Genomic DNA, 18,589 nt, shown 5'->3' on the forward strand with positions numbered 1-18,589 from the left:
AGCACTTTTGTGATGTTCACATCACTTCATCAGAAAAACTCCATACAACAGATGCAATCAATTTAAAATAATGTTCAACCAATCAGCTGCTTACATTCATATATTACCAATGAAATATCTAATCAAAGTGAAAACATACTACAAATGTGTATCTAAAACAACTATGTAAAAAATAACAACAGCATATCAATGTCTACATGGATATGGTTTTAAAACAGGTTTCAAAGATAACACACCATTCAAACCAGGTGGTTTGTCAGTATGATAAAATAAAATCCACCTCTGTTAGATTTTTTATATCTCCTCCTCTTATCCCCTCATCTATTATTTCTAGTCCTAGAAACTTAAAACTATGCTCTGGTCCTTCATGAGAAGTATGTTGTGCTAAAGCATTAGTTTCATTCTTATTCCTAATATCTCTATAGTGTTCCAAAATCCTTTCTTTCAAAGACTAATTAGTCTTTCCTATATAGAAAGCATGACATATTTGACAACTACTAAAAAAATCCGATAGTTCTGTTTTACAATCTACATAAAAATCCAGTTCTGTTTTAAAATGAGCCTGTATATAAACATATTTACATGCTGTGCAATTTCTGCAAGTAAAAGTACCTAACCTACTTGATTGCATTACCTTTTTCTGGGCTTGTGGTTTGTAGCATGAATGCTTTTTCAGAGATTTATTGTTTTTGAAGGAGAAGTGTGGTGTTTCATCTATTACTTCTTTCAGTTCTTCTATTGTGGTTAAACTGTTCCAGTTCCTCTTTATGATGTCACAAAACTTGTTGATATCACTTGAATATTGAAGTGGAACCCTAAGCATGTTCTCATTGTTAGATTTCTCATATTGTTCAACTTCTACCACTCTTTCTGTGAATTAAGGTCTACATTTACCTTTCCGTTCTCTCCATGCATTTGTGATGCAGCAATCAAGTTCCTTCTCACTGTATCCTCTATCTAAAAAAATCTTGTTTTAAAGAATTAATAGCTGCTTCTGACTGTGTATCATTATTCTGCAGTCTCATAATTCTAAAAAATTGCTCTTTCATTACATTACATGTAACATGTCTGGGGTGCATACTATTTTTATGCAATAAGGTGGTCTTTCAAGTGGGCTTCCTGTATAGACTAGTTTGCATGTTTTTCAACTCTGTTTTCCTGCCCATTACATTTAAAAATTTTATTTCTTCTGTCATTTATATGTAAACTTAAGAAAGTTCATTGTACTATGCATATATTCTATAAACTTATCTGATAAATCCAATGGATCTTCCCACAATAAAAACATATCATCTACAAACCACACCTACCAAGCTATATATTTAGAGAAATCATTTGTTTGTAGCAATTTGAGCTTTTCCCATTGTACCAAGGCTAGGTTGGCGTAGCTACTAGCACAAGTTGTGCCCATAGCTACAATAACCTTCTGTATAAAAAATTCTTGTTAAAAAACAAAGGCATTATTTTCTAAAATTATTTCAAGAAGAGTACATATTAAATTCACCTTGTCATTCTTAAAACATTGCTTCTCATTCAAGAATTCTCTTATGTTTTCAACCCCCCATTCATTGGTGATGACTGATAAAAAAGGCTATGCCTAACGTAACTAAAAAGTATTCATTACAGGCTTTATTAAACAATCTGTGTAAAAAAAAACTCTTAGTGTCCTTTAACACTGTCTCACATCCTTCCAATAAAAGGTGCAAGTTCTTCTCAACAAAAATCAATAACAGTTTAGTTGTCTAACCCTTTCTTGACACTATTAGATGCATTGGTGGACAGTCTATCTTTTGTGAGTTTTGGGGAGTCTATACATTGCTGGGATAAGGGGGGTTTCAACACTGAAGTAGTTAAATAAACTTTTTGAAATCATTCCAGTAATAAGCATATCAAAAATAAGAAAAGATACTTTTTCTATCAGACCAGTTATAATACATTTTGAAACGCATAAATAAGTATCATTATCATATAGTAATTCTCTAATTTGTGTTATGTATAGCTCTTTATCTAACACTATAATACACCTGCATTTGTCAGCTGGTCTTATTTCTAGAGAATGCATATTCTTCAATTCATTTAAAGCAACATATTCTTCAGATGTCATATTAAAAACCATAGGTTTAACATCATTTCCATAAACTTCTCTAAACTGTTTCTCACATATATTTATAAAAGCCTCCACCATTGGGTGGGGTGGTGGAATAAAGGTGCTAGGTTTTCTAAAAGTGTTAACATTTTCCATATTATTTAAAAACATAGTTTTAAGTATGAGTGTCCTGCCAATCATTTTCAAGTCTTTTAACAATTTAACAAGATTTGCTTTTTGTGCAGGAATAAAAGAGAGGCCTCTATTTAATAATGACATTTGTGTTACTGTTAATACTTTGGAGGAAATATTTATAACCAAACCTATTGTCATCTCCATGTCCTTATGGAATTCTGCATGTTGTCTGTGCTTGGTATGCGATGTACTCTCCCTCTCCTTCCTCGACTCCTGGACCTTTCTTTGATAGGAAGAGGATTTGTTAGCATAAATGGTGTTAACATTGAAGTCTTTGTTGTCAGGTTTAAATACACTTCTTTCGAAAAAAGACGCTACTGTTTGTACATTTGTGACTCCTTTAATACTTGTTTGTGAGGGTAAAACACATCCTCCTCGTGTATTTTGTTGAAGTATGGTATTAGTTTCCTCCTGTGACTGAAAAGAGGCTGCCTGACTCATTCCTGTAGCTCCTCCCATGATTCTACTTCCATTGGTTCTGTAGAACAGCCTGTTTCAGCTATAAGTCCATCTATTGGTTGTTGCATACTTTCCATTGAGTGAGTATTATCCAGTGTGTTCCTCCTCTCTCTCTCGGCCATGCAAAAACTGCACCATTATGAAAATCATAAAAATCTCTTTGCAGCTTCTTAATTTTAGCTAACTGCAAACATTTTTTGTATGCCATTATATTTTCATGTAGTGAATCCAGTTTTTGTCACTAATGACCTCTGCAGGAAAGTTATCATAAATGTCATTTTGCAGTTCACTAATCTCTTTTTGTAGTTCTTTCTCTTGTGGTACAAAAAAAGTCAATGAGTAACTGAATATACTCAATACTAAATTTCAGGCTAAGTGATTGCCACGTTATGAGTAACTCAGGAAATGTATTCCCATAGCTGGGAATATTTAATATTCTAAGCCCTCTCTGTACCACTTTATATTGCAGTGACACTTCTAGATGAAAATGCTTGCCATTGCAAGCATTTAAATTTATACAGCTTGTTTTCTAGTTCTCTATACTTATGCAGGAAAAGTACATAAACATCTCCTTCTTCTTTCTTGGATGCCACTTGAAGAGTCAGTGCTGCATTCAATAATGGGCTGCTGTTCATATTTAAAATCCTATTTAAGTGGTCAGCACCTGCTCTCATAGTGGATGTCATTCTCCCATCTGGATTGTAGACTAGTTCTATTTCATTCAAAGCAATGAAAAGAAGGCCACTGAGGATACACTTCACTACAGCAACGAATCCAAACAGCAGAAATAAAAATTGTAGTGAAGAAACACATCTAAATTAATAAACCACACAAATTTAATAGAAGTAAGTGCTTTCACATCTGATATGATGATTCTTCAGATCAAAAGAAACTCTTCACAGCTCAGCTTATATAGTTAAAACACAATTAAATAATGAATCATTCAATCAACTCCCAATTAAAAATTAATCATCATTACAAATGACCATTAAAACCAAAAACAACATATATAAATAAATAAATACACTTCTATTTCATACTTCTATCTTTTTTTAAGGTAAGGTTTTATTGATGCTCTAACATTTAAGCTAGGGAACTGGTCTGCTTGAAGTTCAATAATCCATTTAAGTTCCCTTAGCTCAGTAATATTTCTTAAATCACCAACCCTAGGTCCTAAATGTACACACTCTATCACTTTAAAACTAAAAGTATAGGACTGATCAAGAGATACTAAATGCTTGGCTAGGGCACTTCTGTTAATATCTCCCTTTTTCATTGCTAAAAGATGTTCCCTGACACGTTCTCGGAGCGTATGGTTCGTCATACCTACATAAAAAGAGCTGCAGGTATTACATTCAACAAGATAGATTACATTTTTTGTATTGCAATCTGATGATATTTTAAAAAAGTATTTATTTCTAGTAGTGGGGTGAATAAATTCACTATGTTCAGCTAAAACACTACATATATTGCATTTCCCACATGGTGTTAAACCTGGTCTTGAAATCTCTATTATACTATTGCTATTTACATTGCATAGTAGTCTCTTCAAATTCTTCTTATTTTTATATCCAACCTTTGGTTTATGACCCACTACTTCTTGTACTTTTTCATCAGACTGCAATATTGACCAATTCTTCTCTATAACACGTCTTACCTGATCAATATTGCTAGAATATTGCAACCTAAGAGGAACAACATTATTATCAAAATTATAACTATCCACAGTATTAGCTTTTAATATGTCTTCTGACATATATGGTTTCGCTTTACCTTTTCTTTGTTGAGTAACTTCTTCTATCCCTACTTGTATTCCTCTAGTATTATATCTCCTATGTGACAAATCACTTTTAAAATTCTTAATGTCATATTTACATCTATTATCATCTGTATCTAGTCTGGAAATATGCATCTCTTGTCCCTTTATTTTATATATATATATATATATATATATATATATATATATATATATGTATATATATATATATATATATATATATATATATATATATATATATATATGTATATATATGTATACGAAGGATGCATACTATCCCTTGATAAAATATTATTCTTCCGACATGGTTTCTGATACAACTGTGTAGTTATCAGACCATTTTCATCTTTTTTGACAGTGACATCTAAAAAAATCTATTTGGTTATGTGAAATAGAATGAGTAAACTTTAAAAAAGTTGTAGTTGTATTAATATATTGCAAAAATATGTCTAAATGTTCTAAACTTTCTGTCCATATAAATATTACATCATCTGCAAATCTTCAATATAAATATATTACATAAAAGAAGTGTTATGTAAGACAAGATGTCAAATATGTCATGATTTCTATATAGGAAAGATTAATTATTCTTTGAAAGAAAGGATTTTGGAACACTATAGGGATAATAGTAATAAGAAAAAAACTAATGCTTTAGAACAACATATTTCTCATGAAGGACCAAAGCATATTTTTAAGTTCCTAGCACTAGAAATTATAGATGAGGAGATAAGAGGAGGAGATATAAAAAAAATCTAACAGAGGCAGCTGAACAAAAGTGGATTTTATTATTTTTTAATGCTGACAAACCACCTGGTTTGAATGGTGTGTTATCTTTGAAACCTTTTTTAAAAGCATGTCCACTTAGACATTGATATGCTGTTGTTATTATTTTTTACATAGATACACATTTTGTAGTATGTTTTTACTTTGCTTAGATGTTTTATTGGTAATATGTGAATGTAAGCAGCTGATTGGCTGTCCATTATTTTAAATTGATTGCATTTGTTGTACGGGGTTAGTCTGATGAAGCAATGTGAACATAATGAAACGCTTACTTCCTTTTATGATATTTAAACTGTGTTTTGCCTAGTTGTGTTGGTTCAGTACTTTTTTATTTTTCATAAAGGTTTCTAAACACCTTAAGGGAACCAGGTAGTAGCCTTCTATAAACCTATGAAGCTATAAACCTATGTAGGCCTTTCAACATTTTGTCTCCTACATGGCCTGCTGATGTCAACCACTATAAGTCCACCTGCACTCTTGTAAAACTCAGACTTGTGCCATGCTGCTTGCATAAAGTACTGTACTTTGTAGCCTGTGTTTTTAGATAGGTAGGGGTTTTGTTCTCACTGCAGTCAGCTAAGTGTGTGTGTGTGTGTGTGTGTGTGTGTGTGTGTGTGTGTGTGTGTGTGTGTGTGTGCATGTGTGTGTCTAGACAGAACATCAGAAATGTGTATCCCACAGTTACTGCTCCAATTGCATGGATTGACAGTATTCTGATAACAGAAAATGAGCACACATCCATTTCATGCAGTGCAGCCAAAATCTTGCCTCCCGCATGACCTGGTAATACCATCTACTATAAATTCACCTGTAGTTTTGTAAAACTCAGTCTTGTGCTGTGGAGATTGCATAAAGTACTGGGTTCTGTAGTCTGTGCACTTAACTTAGGTAAGGGTTCTATTCTAACTGCAGTTAACTGGATGTGTGTGTTTGTGTGTGTCTCAGCTGTTGCTTGACATTACCGAGAACATTTTATACCACCATGTGGGACACTGTTATGTTCTCATCAACATACACTGCTGATGTCATCAGCTTTAATACCTTCCATACCTCTCCTCCTCAATAAGCCAGTTCACTTCTACTATAATACTCCCTTCAATATCCCCCATTCTAAACATGCCCTCCCCAATCCTCTATATTGTCCGGGTACTTTGCTCCCTTCTTGTACTACTAATTCCTCTTTATTATGCTACTTCTTACTCTTCCAACGCACCCCCATGCCTACCTTCTACTCAAACTATCACTTACACTCACCTGCAACCACTTTTATGCACTCACTTCCACTATATATCTTCTTCTCTTATTCCACCTAACCTACTGTACCTATTCTATCCCAAACACTTCTCCATCACAACAAAAATGTTTACTCATAAACTACTGCTAACCCCAAACAGCTTCCTATTATACAAACCCAAAAGGCTAAAAGTTATTTCCTGTAATGTCCTAGCCTTATCTGGAGATATCCATCCCAACCCACGGCCCTTGTCTCATTACAAACAACTCCTTCCCCCCAACCCCTATTTCTCCCACTACATATAACCCTTTCCCCCTTTCCCTTCTTCCTATGCCTTCTCTCACAACACTCTTAAGTTCCTCACTATCAATGCCCAGAGCCTTAATAACAAAGTACACAAAGTACAAGCTTGGATTAACCACAACCAACCTGACATCTTAGCCATCTCCGAAACCTGGCTAAAACCCCATATTGCGGACACTGAAATCTTACCTCCTGGTTTCCATATCCACAGAAATGACCGATTAAATAAAAAAGGTGGTGGCTCTGCTCTAATCTACTCTAACCTTCTTTCCTTAATCCCTCATCAAATCCCAACTCCAGAATTCATAAATTCTGAACTAACAGCAAGTCTTCTACGATTGAATAAACATAAGAATATCTGCATTATTTCCCTATATATCTCCCCAGGCAACAACATCTCTACCCTTGAAAATATTTTTTATTGGACCTCAACTGAAATAAAGTATGAAACTTACATTCTAGGTGACTTTAATATTGATTGGAATAAAATCAACATGCCTTCTCCCTCCTTATCCATTAACCTCTACAACTTCACCCAAGTAATCCACTCAACCACCCATCCTAACAAAATTCACCCCCAGGAGCCATCATAGACTGGATCCTAGTCTTTCATGCAAACAAAATAATTCACTCTGGCACTATCCCAGACACATTTAGTGACTATCTCCCTGCTTTCATTCATCACTCAGCTAACTCCACCCAATATCAACATTATTACATTCCCACTCGTAATCTTAGAAACTTCAACCCCACAACTTTCTCGAATATTTTTAAACAAATTAATTGGCAAATCCTAAATACTATTCCCCTTGACAAAGCTGTAAAACATTTCAACTCTGACTTCCTAAATATTCTTAACTCCCTAGCCCCTCTAAGAAACAAACAAGTCAAAGATAATTCTGCTCCTTGGCTGTCCAAAGAAACAAAACAAATCATGCACCACAGGGACAAATCCTGGAAGCTTTAACAGAAAAATAAAATGCCTACTACCTTGCTCCAATACACCCAATTCCACAACCATGTAAAAAAACTAATCACCATAGACAAAAAAACTACTACAATAAGCTTCAGTCTAACAATAATAAGAACCCAAAACAATTCTGGAAATCAGTTAATTCCCTTCTTCATCCAGGGTCCAGGAATAATCCCTGCCCTGACCCAAGTATAACTGACATTGAACTGAGCTCACATTTCAACTCATTCTTTACAGAATCCATAGCTAACCTAACCAAAACGTTCCCAAACAACAATCCATACAACTATCAACACCCAACAACCCTAATAACTGTCCCCTTAATTTCCAGCTCAAACCAGTTTCAACCATTATTATAAAAAGGCTGATATCCAAACTAAAGCCATGCTTCAATGCCCCTGACAACCTACCCTCCTCCTTCCTCAAATGTGCTGCTGATGGTATTGCTCTCCCAATCAGTATCCTAATAAACAGATCCTTAAAAGAGTCATATGTTCCCAAATTCTGGCGCTCAGCCTATATTCTTACCTCTTCACAAAGGAGGCAAAAACACCAATATTTCCAATTTCCGCCCCATTGCCCTACTCTCTCCAATATCCAAAATTCTAGAAAAATGTGTCCACCACCAACTTATGCCTTTCTTAACCCAGAATCAATTCCTAACACCCACTCAACAGGGCTTCCGCCCCGGCCACAACATCATAACTGCCCTACTATCCTTCCTAGAAACAGTCAATCGAGCCTGAGATTCTGGACTACTAGTATCTACAGTACTCCTAGATCTCTCTAAAGCATTTGACACCATTTCCCACAAACACCTTCTCTTTCATCTCACCAACCTTAATCTCTCCCCTAATACTCTATCCTGGTTCTCCAGTTACCTATCAGACAGATCTCAAGCTGTCAGATGGAAGAACTCTACCTCCTCCTTCTTACCAACACCCATCGGCGTTCCCCAGGAGTCCATCCTCGGACCTATGCTTTTCAACATCTTCATTAATAACCTTCACACTGTCATCCCTGACACAACAGTTATCCAATATGCTGATGACTCACCTTTAGTCTGTGCCACCTCTAACCTTCCTGAACTACTGACTAAAACCCAAATAGCATTTTCTACCACTGAGAACTGGATGCACCAAAACCATCTCTCTCTCAACTCAAATAAATCTAAAATACTACTTTTTCCTCCCTCCTGGGCTTTCTCTTATGACAAAAATGCTTTCAAAGTCCTAAGCCAAACCAACACTGCTATAGAAGTGATCCCTTTTGCAAAACTTATTGCATTACCATAGATGAACACTTTAAATTTGATATCCACATACAACAAAACATAAAGAAAACCCACCAAAAGTTAGGTATGCTCTACAGGAATAACCTCTTTCTCTCCAACTCCTGTAGGCATACCTTGGCAACTACCTACCTTCTACCTTCTTTACTATAGGGAGCCCCTCTTCTAACTAATCTGTCTTCTTCCAACACCTCAAAACTTGAAATTTGATATAATAAGATCTCTAAATTTGCAGCTACATCCAAAACCTCTACTCACCACTGCCTTACCCTACAATCACTGAACTGGCTAGAACTCTCTAACCACCTAGACTATCTGCAACTAACCACCACTCACAAATTAATATTCTACCCAGATAAATGCCCAGCCTTAACAAACATCCTTCCCCCATACATCCCAAACAGATCTCTGAGATCTGAACACCAAAATTTAATTTCTATCCACAAACCCAAACGTCCTGCTGGCCAGCTTCTACTCTCTTTCTTTCTAGGCAAGAAATGGAACTCTCTCCCTCCTTCACTTAGGACTATACCAAACTCAGTAACCTTCAAGACCCAACTTTTCTCATACGTGTCATCCCAACGGAAATGTTCCTGCTTACACCCTACCTAAATTTAAGGGAATTCCCCAATGAGCTCTTCATACTCCTTGCTCCACTCTTCCCTCAAACTAATATTTCTGTTCTCCTAAAATAGACTTAAGCTGACAGTCACTGATTAAGCAATTCTCTCACCTGACTCCAAGTATGTAAATATTGTAAATATCACAGTATTTCTATTGTCTACACAGCAAGTTTTTACCTTACTTAATTAAAACATCTGCATGCAAACTGCCCCCTTCTAATGTAAAAACACAAGAAACCTCAGATCTTTATTTTACAGACAGTTGATCATGCTGCGCTGTATGGAAATACCTGTAAACTGTGTTCTCTATTATCTGTTAACTGTGTTTTATGATATACATTTTATGCATTTGCATTTCCTTACTGTATGAATTTTTATACATGTAATTTACCTTTAACCTTATGTAACCATTATTGTATTGCTTATGGAGCTTTTCTCCCCGGGCCTCCACTGAAAATGGGCACGTTCTGGCCCAGTGGACTTCCCCAGTAATCAAACTGAAAATAAATAAATTAATTAATATAAAGTGTTGTCTGAGACATTTTAAGTCAGACTTGAGCTGTGGTGCTCGCATAAAGTTGCTTGACACACTGTTATATTGTCCTCAACAAACACTGTTGATATCATCAGCTATAAAGTGTTGTCTGAAACACTCCACATCAGACATGAGCTGTGGTGCTTGTGTAAGTGCTGATTTCTGTAGTCTGTGTACTTAGATAGGTAGGGGTTTTGTTCTCACTGCAATCAACTGTGTGTGTGTGTGTGTGTGTGTGTGTGTGTGTGTGTGTGTGTGTGTGTGTGTGTGTGTGTGTGTGTGAAGCATTTTACACCACCATGTTGAGCACTTTTATATTCCCCTCAACAGATGCTGCTGATGTCAACAGCTATATCAGATTTCTCGATATGCAGTACTTCCATCAGGGCAGAGTCAGAGACTGGACTGGAGGCCTGACAAAAGCCACCTCATCCTACACAAAAAGATTACAGTGACATAGCTTTTAATCTATTCACATACATCATGGAATAGTCTGTAGGCCCTCTGTTATCTTGCTGAGAAAACCCTGTGGTCCATCCAGCTGCTGCATGTGTCTGGTGAGGTAAATGCAAAAGAGAGCATTATATTCTATTAGTGTTCTGATGAGGTTTGACTACAGTGCTGTCATACAATCTTAAGATCACAACATGACAGTGTGACGTATGAAGTGCACATCATAGGCTTTCAATACCAGTGTGGACATGTGGTGCTCAAAGTTCAGATTGTTATCTATATGTACTCCCTGTGTTTGCCTCACTGGGTTTCTGCATAGCAGGACTGCTGTCAATGCTATGATTAACATGGAATTCCACTTTTCAGATGGACAGCATAACAAACACACATTTCTGCATTTATTTGTAGATCATGTGCCTTTGCCACAATTGAGTTTTCTGTGTTAGCTCCTCCTGTAATGTGTTATTACCATTGGTGGACTCAATGATTGTACACAATAATAAACAATAAGCAAACTTGGTAAGGCAAATCCCATATACTTAACCTGAACTGTCAAGTAAGAGTCCAAACAGTGAAGGGCCAAGCACTGATCCCTCTGGTTTGCCAGTGGTGACAGCCCTATTGGTACAGATTGATTCACAAACTTTCACATTATATGTTCTGTTGGTGAGCCAGTTGGTTACCCATCAACTGATGTAAGGGATAATTCCCAGCTGGGAGAGTTTCTCATTGATACCGGCATGGGGGATTGCATCAAAACCCTAGGACAGATCATGATAGGCAGTATGCACTGTCTTACCTTCATCCTAGCCTAACACACGGAATCACTGAGCTGTGACAACATCACAGATCATCTATGGCATGATCAGCACATAAACCTTCCTGATACGGTTGAATAAACACTTCAACACACCCGGCACATGGGCTATGTTCCCATACAAGGGTATACACCAACATGCATCCACCGGAGTTTGGGAGGATAGCACCTGATGCATGCATGTATAGAGACATCTTGAGTCTCCTCAACTGTGATGTAGACCAACATGTCATTTTGAACATCTTGTACATGTACACTAGTAATATTCCAGCTGTGTGCAACAGACCTGTGTGAGTTGTTAATGCTACATTAGGCCTGTTATATCTGATAGATGTCATTAAAGAGGCCATCAAGGACATGCATGATGACACCAGTATCATCTTGTGGAGCTTGATCAGGTCAAGGCTTTTGACATGAATCTACACTGAGGTATTCAATCAACACTGTCATATGTGGCCATAAACAGCTATATCACCAAATGGATAGACCAGTGTATCACATATGGGGCATCTCACTATGTTGAAATATGTGATATGACCTATAGCTCAGGCTCAGTGATCAGGTCCATGCATCAGGGCTGTCTGCTGGGCCCTTGCCTGCCCATTAGTTAAGGGATAGACATCACAGGCTGTGTCTAAACAGCTGCCTGAAGGACTAGCAATTGTGGGCAATCATTGACCCCAATTGGGATATTGCTATAATAGAGACACTATCAACACATACCAAAAACTGCTGCCACAGCCATGACAACACCTGCATTGACAAGAAACATGTGGGGATTTTTTGATTTTGGAAGCAGACACACCACCCAAGTCTAATGTGAATATCACACCCTATAATCAGAATAATAGGTATGCATTGTTACTTGTATTGCATACTACCAGATGTGGATCATGGTCAAATATGGTCATAAACAGGGTAATGGATCAGCACCCCCACCCACACTCAGCCATTCACGTGTAACATTTCTTGACTATTTCTCCCCATTTACCATGAACGCATTTCAAACCTTTCGGTGTGCATACTGTTTTCTGCTCTACTTCTGCAATGAGTACAGATATTTGGATTTAATTTAAAACTTTTATTCCAAATGTTATAGCACAAACACTGATAGACATTTGCTAAACAAAACATTTTAGTCTCACAATGAAAACAGACTTAGCATTAACAGTAGACTTTTCTGCTCTTGAAACTCCCATTCATTGAAATGTCATTACAGCCCACATTCAAAGAAAATGCATCTGGCCAGTAGACCCATTGCACTTATTTTAGGACCACACATACATGTTTATGTTGATTCGCCTTCTTGATTGTATTAAATTATATTCCTTGTATAATACATCAACCCTTTAAGTTAGAATGTGTATTTTAAATGTGTAGCTTTGAACATTTTTCCAGTAAGCAATGAATCAAAACATATGAACCAATAATGAAATAACTGCCCAATTCAGAACATCTCAACCATAAAAGGCCACTCAAACTTCTGTCATTACAATCTACCATTATTAGTCAATATGCACAATCTCTGCAAAAGTACAAGTCATCTGAATAATTCCACAATAAAGAGATCTGTAACTAATGAAGAGTTTGCTGCTAGCAAATAACTTTATACTTTAGTGTGTCATCTACAAATTCAGTGCCTGCTGCCCTTTGAAATAAAACTGCCAGTGTTACGTTAAAAAAAATTAGTACGCTGATAAGATTGCAAAAGGGAAAGGATGGCAAAGAGGTTTTAAGCTACTAGGCATCTCATTTAACAGAGAACATACTCAGAACTAGAGCAGAGTATCAACAATCCATGTATATGCTGTGGGAGTAGAACCCACAGCCTTCTGCATCAAAAGCAAATATGCTACCTGTACTACTCCTACCACAATGGTGATAATCATTTGCTAAACAAAACAGCTGCACATTGTAAACAGACAGTATGCACAGCAGTAAAACATCTCTTCCCTTGAAACTCACAATTCATTGAAAATCTACGGAAGTTCACAATTCTTTGAAAATGCAGTGAAATTCACTTCCTTGAAAATGCTCTGAAATGCAAATTTTTTAGTAGCTTGGTAGTTGGTGTAGAGGATTCAGGTTCTTATTTCCTGTAACTAAGTTACATGGCTTGAGCCTGAGCAAATTAACAAACTTGCCATCCCTAGCTAGGGCATTTTATATACACACACACACACACACACACACACACACACACACACACACACACACACACACACACTTACCTTTCGCTAACTGTACTGTGGAAGGGTCAGTTCCAGGTCCAGCAAATGCATTCTGCATAGCGAAACAGCACAGAAATGACTCCTTGTATTTAAGTTTCATGCAAGGAATGTAATAAGGAAGCAAGAGGTATGTGTGACGATGACACATGCAAACACATTGTCACATGCAGGGATACATGGATACAACAAGTGTATTTGACAATGATGCAGAGAATGTTCTTAAAGAATACCCTTAAAAAACACATGTATTTTAAAAAAAAAAGCAAAAACAAATGTGACAACCACCTACCAAGTGTCCCTTCTCCCAGTCAGTGAGCCCTAAGCACCTTCCTATGTTACCTAGTGCTGGATCAAGGGCTGCACACTCTGTTACTCCTTTGGAAGTTTATCAGCTTATATGTTTGTGCTGCTGCTTCTGGACAGTGTTAAGGCTGAAAGGGTCTTTCAATTCAGTCTGCTTATGTGGCTGTGTGTGTGTGTGTGTGTGTGTGTGTGTGCGCATGTCTGCATACACACACACACACACACACACACACACACACACACACACACACACACACACGCACACACACACATGCGCGCGTGCGTGCTTACACACACACACATATATATGTGAGTGAAAGCTCATTTGAATGAAAACATTAAACTGAAATCCCAGATCACACTGCCTTAAGGAGAAGGGCATGAGTGCATGTAGTTAACTACTGCTGCAGGTTAGTCACTGTTGTGCTTTTGTGTTTTGTTCATGTGAGATGTTGATGTTTTAAGATTTTGGTAATGTGGTCTTGGTTTAATGAGTTTCATTCAAATGAAATTTTACTCATTTGAAGTAGACACACACACACACACACACACACATATATATATATATATATATATATATATATATATATATATATATATATATATATATATATATATATACATATGCATATAAGAAGTGGGATTGTCAGAGAGATGATGAAAGTAGACAGGAGTATAAGGAGATGAGGTGCATGGCAAAGAGAGAGGTGGCGAAGGCTAAGGATAAAGCATATGAAGAGATGTATGAAAGGTTGGACACTAAGGAGGGAGAAAAGGACCTGGCTAGACAGAGGGACCGAGCTAGGAAAGATGTGCAGCAGGTAAAGGTGATAAAGGATAATGAGGGAAACATACTCACAAACGAGGAGAGTGCATTGAGGAGATGGAAAGAGTACTTTGAGGGGTTGATGAATGAACAGAATGAGAGGGAGAGAAGGTTGGATGATGTAGGGATAGTGAATCATGAATTACAATGGATTAGCAAGGAGGAAGTAAGGATAGCTATGAAGAGAATGAAGAATGGAAAGGCTGTTGGCCCAGATGACATACCTGTGGAAGCATGGAGGTGTTTAGGTGAAATAGCAGTGGAGTTTTTAACCAGATTGTTTAATGAAATCTTGGAAAGTGAGAGGATGCCTGAGGAATGGAGAAAAAGTGTTTTGGTACCTATTTTTAAGAGGGTGATGTGCAGAGCTGTAGTAACTACAGAGGGATTAAATTGATCAGTCACAGCATGAAGTTATGGGAAAGAGTAGTGGAAGCTAGGTTAAGAAGGGACATGATGATTAGTGATCAGCAGTATGGTTTCATGCTGGGAAAGAGCACTACAGATGCGATGTTTGCTCTGAGAGTGTTGATGGAGAAGTACAGAGAATGTCAGAATGAGTTGCATTGTGTTTTTGTAGACTTAGAGAAAGCATATGACAGGGTGCCTAGAGAGGAGTTGTGGTATTGTATGAGGAAGTCAGAAGTGTCAGAGAAGTATGTAAGAGTGGTACAGGATATGTACGAGGGTAGTGTAACAGCGGTGAGGTCTGCGGTGGGAGTGACGGATGCGTTTAAGGTGAAGGTGGGGTTACATCAAGGATCAGCTCTGAGCCCTTTCTTATTTGCAATGGTGATGGACAGGTTGACAGACGAGATCAGTCAGGAGTCCCCGTGGACTATGATGTTTGCAGATGATATTGTGATCTGTAGTGAGATTAGGGAACAGGTGGAGGAGACCCTGGAGAGATGGAGATATGCTCTAGAGAGAAGGGGAATGAAGTTCAGCAGGACTAAGACAGAATATATGTGTGTGAATGAGAGGATAGAGGAATGGTGAGGATGCAAGGAGTAGAGGTGGCGAAGTTGGATGAGTTTAAATACTTGGGGTCAATAGTTCAGAGTAATGGTGAGTGTGGAAGAGAGGTGAAGAAGAGAGTACAGGCAGGATGGAGTGGGTGGAGAAGAGTGTCAGGAGTGATTTTTGACAGACGAGTACCTGTAATTGTGAAAGGGAAGGTCTACAAGAGGGTAGTGAGACCTGCTATGTTATATAGGTTGGAGATAGTGGCATTGACAAAAAGGCAGGTGTTTGAGCTGGATGTGGCAGAATTAAAGATGTTAAAATTTGCACTGAGTGTGACGAGGGTGGACAGGATTAGGAATAAGTATATTAGAGGGTCAGCCCAGGTTGGAATGTTTGGAGACAAAGCCAGAGAGGCAAGATTACATTGGTTTGGACATGTGCTGAGGAGGGATGCTGAGTATATTGGGAAAAAGATGCTAAGGATGAAGCTACCAGGTAACAGGAAAAGAAGAAGGCCAAAGATAAGGTTTATGGATGTGGTGAGATAGGACATGCAGGGGGTTGGTGTGACAGAACAAGATGTAGAGGACAGAAAGAAATGTAAACAGGTGATCCACTGAGGCGACCCCTAACTGGAACAGCCGAAAGAAGATGATGATGATGATACATACATATATATATATATATATATATATATATATATATATATATATATATATATATATATATATATATATATATATATATATATATATATATATACATACACACACACACACACATATATATATATATATATATATATAGACACATATAGATATATGTATATATGTATGTATGGATATATCTATATCAGTATCTTTTTCTATATCTGCTTCTATATCTATCTATATCTATATGTCTATACATACGTATTGGTGTTATAAACACTCCATTGAAATGGCTGCTCATTGATGGAATGAATAATTCTAAAATGTGATAGAGTGCTCTATTGATCAATAGGTCAGAAAAACTATACACATATCTCTATCTATATCTATACATACATGTGACGTATATATATATATATATATATATATATATATATATATATATATATAGAAACACAAAATATAGTAGGAAAGTTCCCTTCATTTACCTTCAGGAATAACAAAAACCTGAAACGGCTCTTATGTGCCAATTCAGGAATAGTTAATATTAATACTAATAGACTCTTTACTAAGATAGGCACATTTCCTTGCCATCACTGTAACTATTGTAAATATATCTCTCAGAATCAAGTTTTTAAACATCCTGTAATAGATGGTTTTTCTTTAACCCCGAAGCTTTATGCCTCATGTGATACTACAGGATTAGTCTACTTAGCAACTTGTACATTATGCCTCACCTTCTATATAGGAATGACCAAGAGAAAATTAAAAGACAGAATATACAACCACATCTATGATATCAAACGTGGTAATGAATTGAATGCTCTGGCTATGCATGTTAAACTCTGTCCTGGTCATTCTTTTGTGTTTAAAGTACTTCAAATTGTTAAACAGAATACAAGAGGAGGTGACTACATGTTGTTTCTTGAGCAGATAGAACTTAATTGGATCTTTAAACTCAAGGCGCATGTTTCACCGGGCCTCAATAGCTACATAACACTCAGATCTCATCTTAAATTACGGAGATGAACAGAATAAAAATTCATAAATATATAAATAATCAAGCAATCTAACACTAATACATAGCCCCACCAAGGAATATAGGAATAAGTTGAATTATATTACACTACATATGTATTTCATCTTAGCTGGTGTTCCTTTTAAAAATCCTTAAAAAATTTTTTATGATAGATTTATCGCACATAATATCTGAAATTATGTCGATATGATTCATTAGACATTATATACTTGTTCTTGCTTAGTTAGGAATGTTCCTTATTCTCTAGTGCGCATGACTGTTTCTAATACATCACTTGGTTTTACATTTAATGATTATTAATTAAATTGCTATATTAATTGTTCTATGTCTATCTAACATGAATATTTATTTATTTATTTATTATGGTTAGATTTAGACATCAGTTATTAAGATAAGTTTTTAAACTTGATGAATTTTATGTAACATAATTTTTATTTATTGAGTCAAATATAAATATATGCATATGAATGACAGAATATTGAATACAGTTTCAGGAATCTCATATTTAACTGATATCTATTCTATACTTATATTCATTCATTTATTTATTTAATTGCTTAAAGTTTATATTTGAGTTTTCCTGCCTGCTCAGTAATGAATATTTTTATGGCGTTTCCACTTTAAGGAATTCAGTTTTGGTTAATTGATTTATTGTCTAATTAGTTGATTGTTTTATTGAAATGGTTTTATATAAAAGGGATTCATAGTAATGTTGTAATTTATGGTCTGAGGAAGCGTATCTTTTGATACGCGAAAGCGCTTACCTAATAAAGCTGTTTTTATGAAAATTTAGCCTTATCATGGTGAAATCCAGGTTTGATCCTTGTTCTACAGTTATACTTATTTTCGTATACCTGGTTTCTTCAGTTGGAGCATCTTCTTTTTATCTTATATGTTAAAATTTGCACTGAGTGTGACGAGGGTGGACAGGATTAGGAATAAGTATATTAGAGGGTCAGCCCAGGTTGGAATGTTTGGAGACAAAGCCAGAGAGGCAAGATTACATTGGTTTGGACATGTGCTGAGGAGGGATGCTGAGTATATT

The sequence above is a fragment of the Protopterus annectens genome, chromosome 2.part2, assembly GCF_019279795.1.
Source record: "Protopterus annectens isolate FY-2018-M chromosome 2.part2, PAN1.0, whole genome shotgun sequence".
NCBI classification, from domain to species: Eukaryota; Metazoa; Chordata; order Ceratodontiformes; family Protopteridae; genus Protopterus; species Protopterus annectens.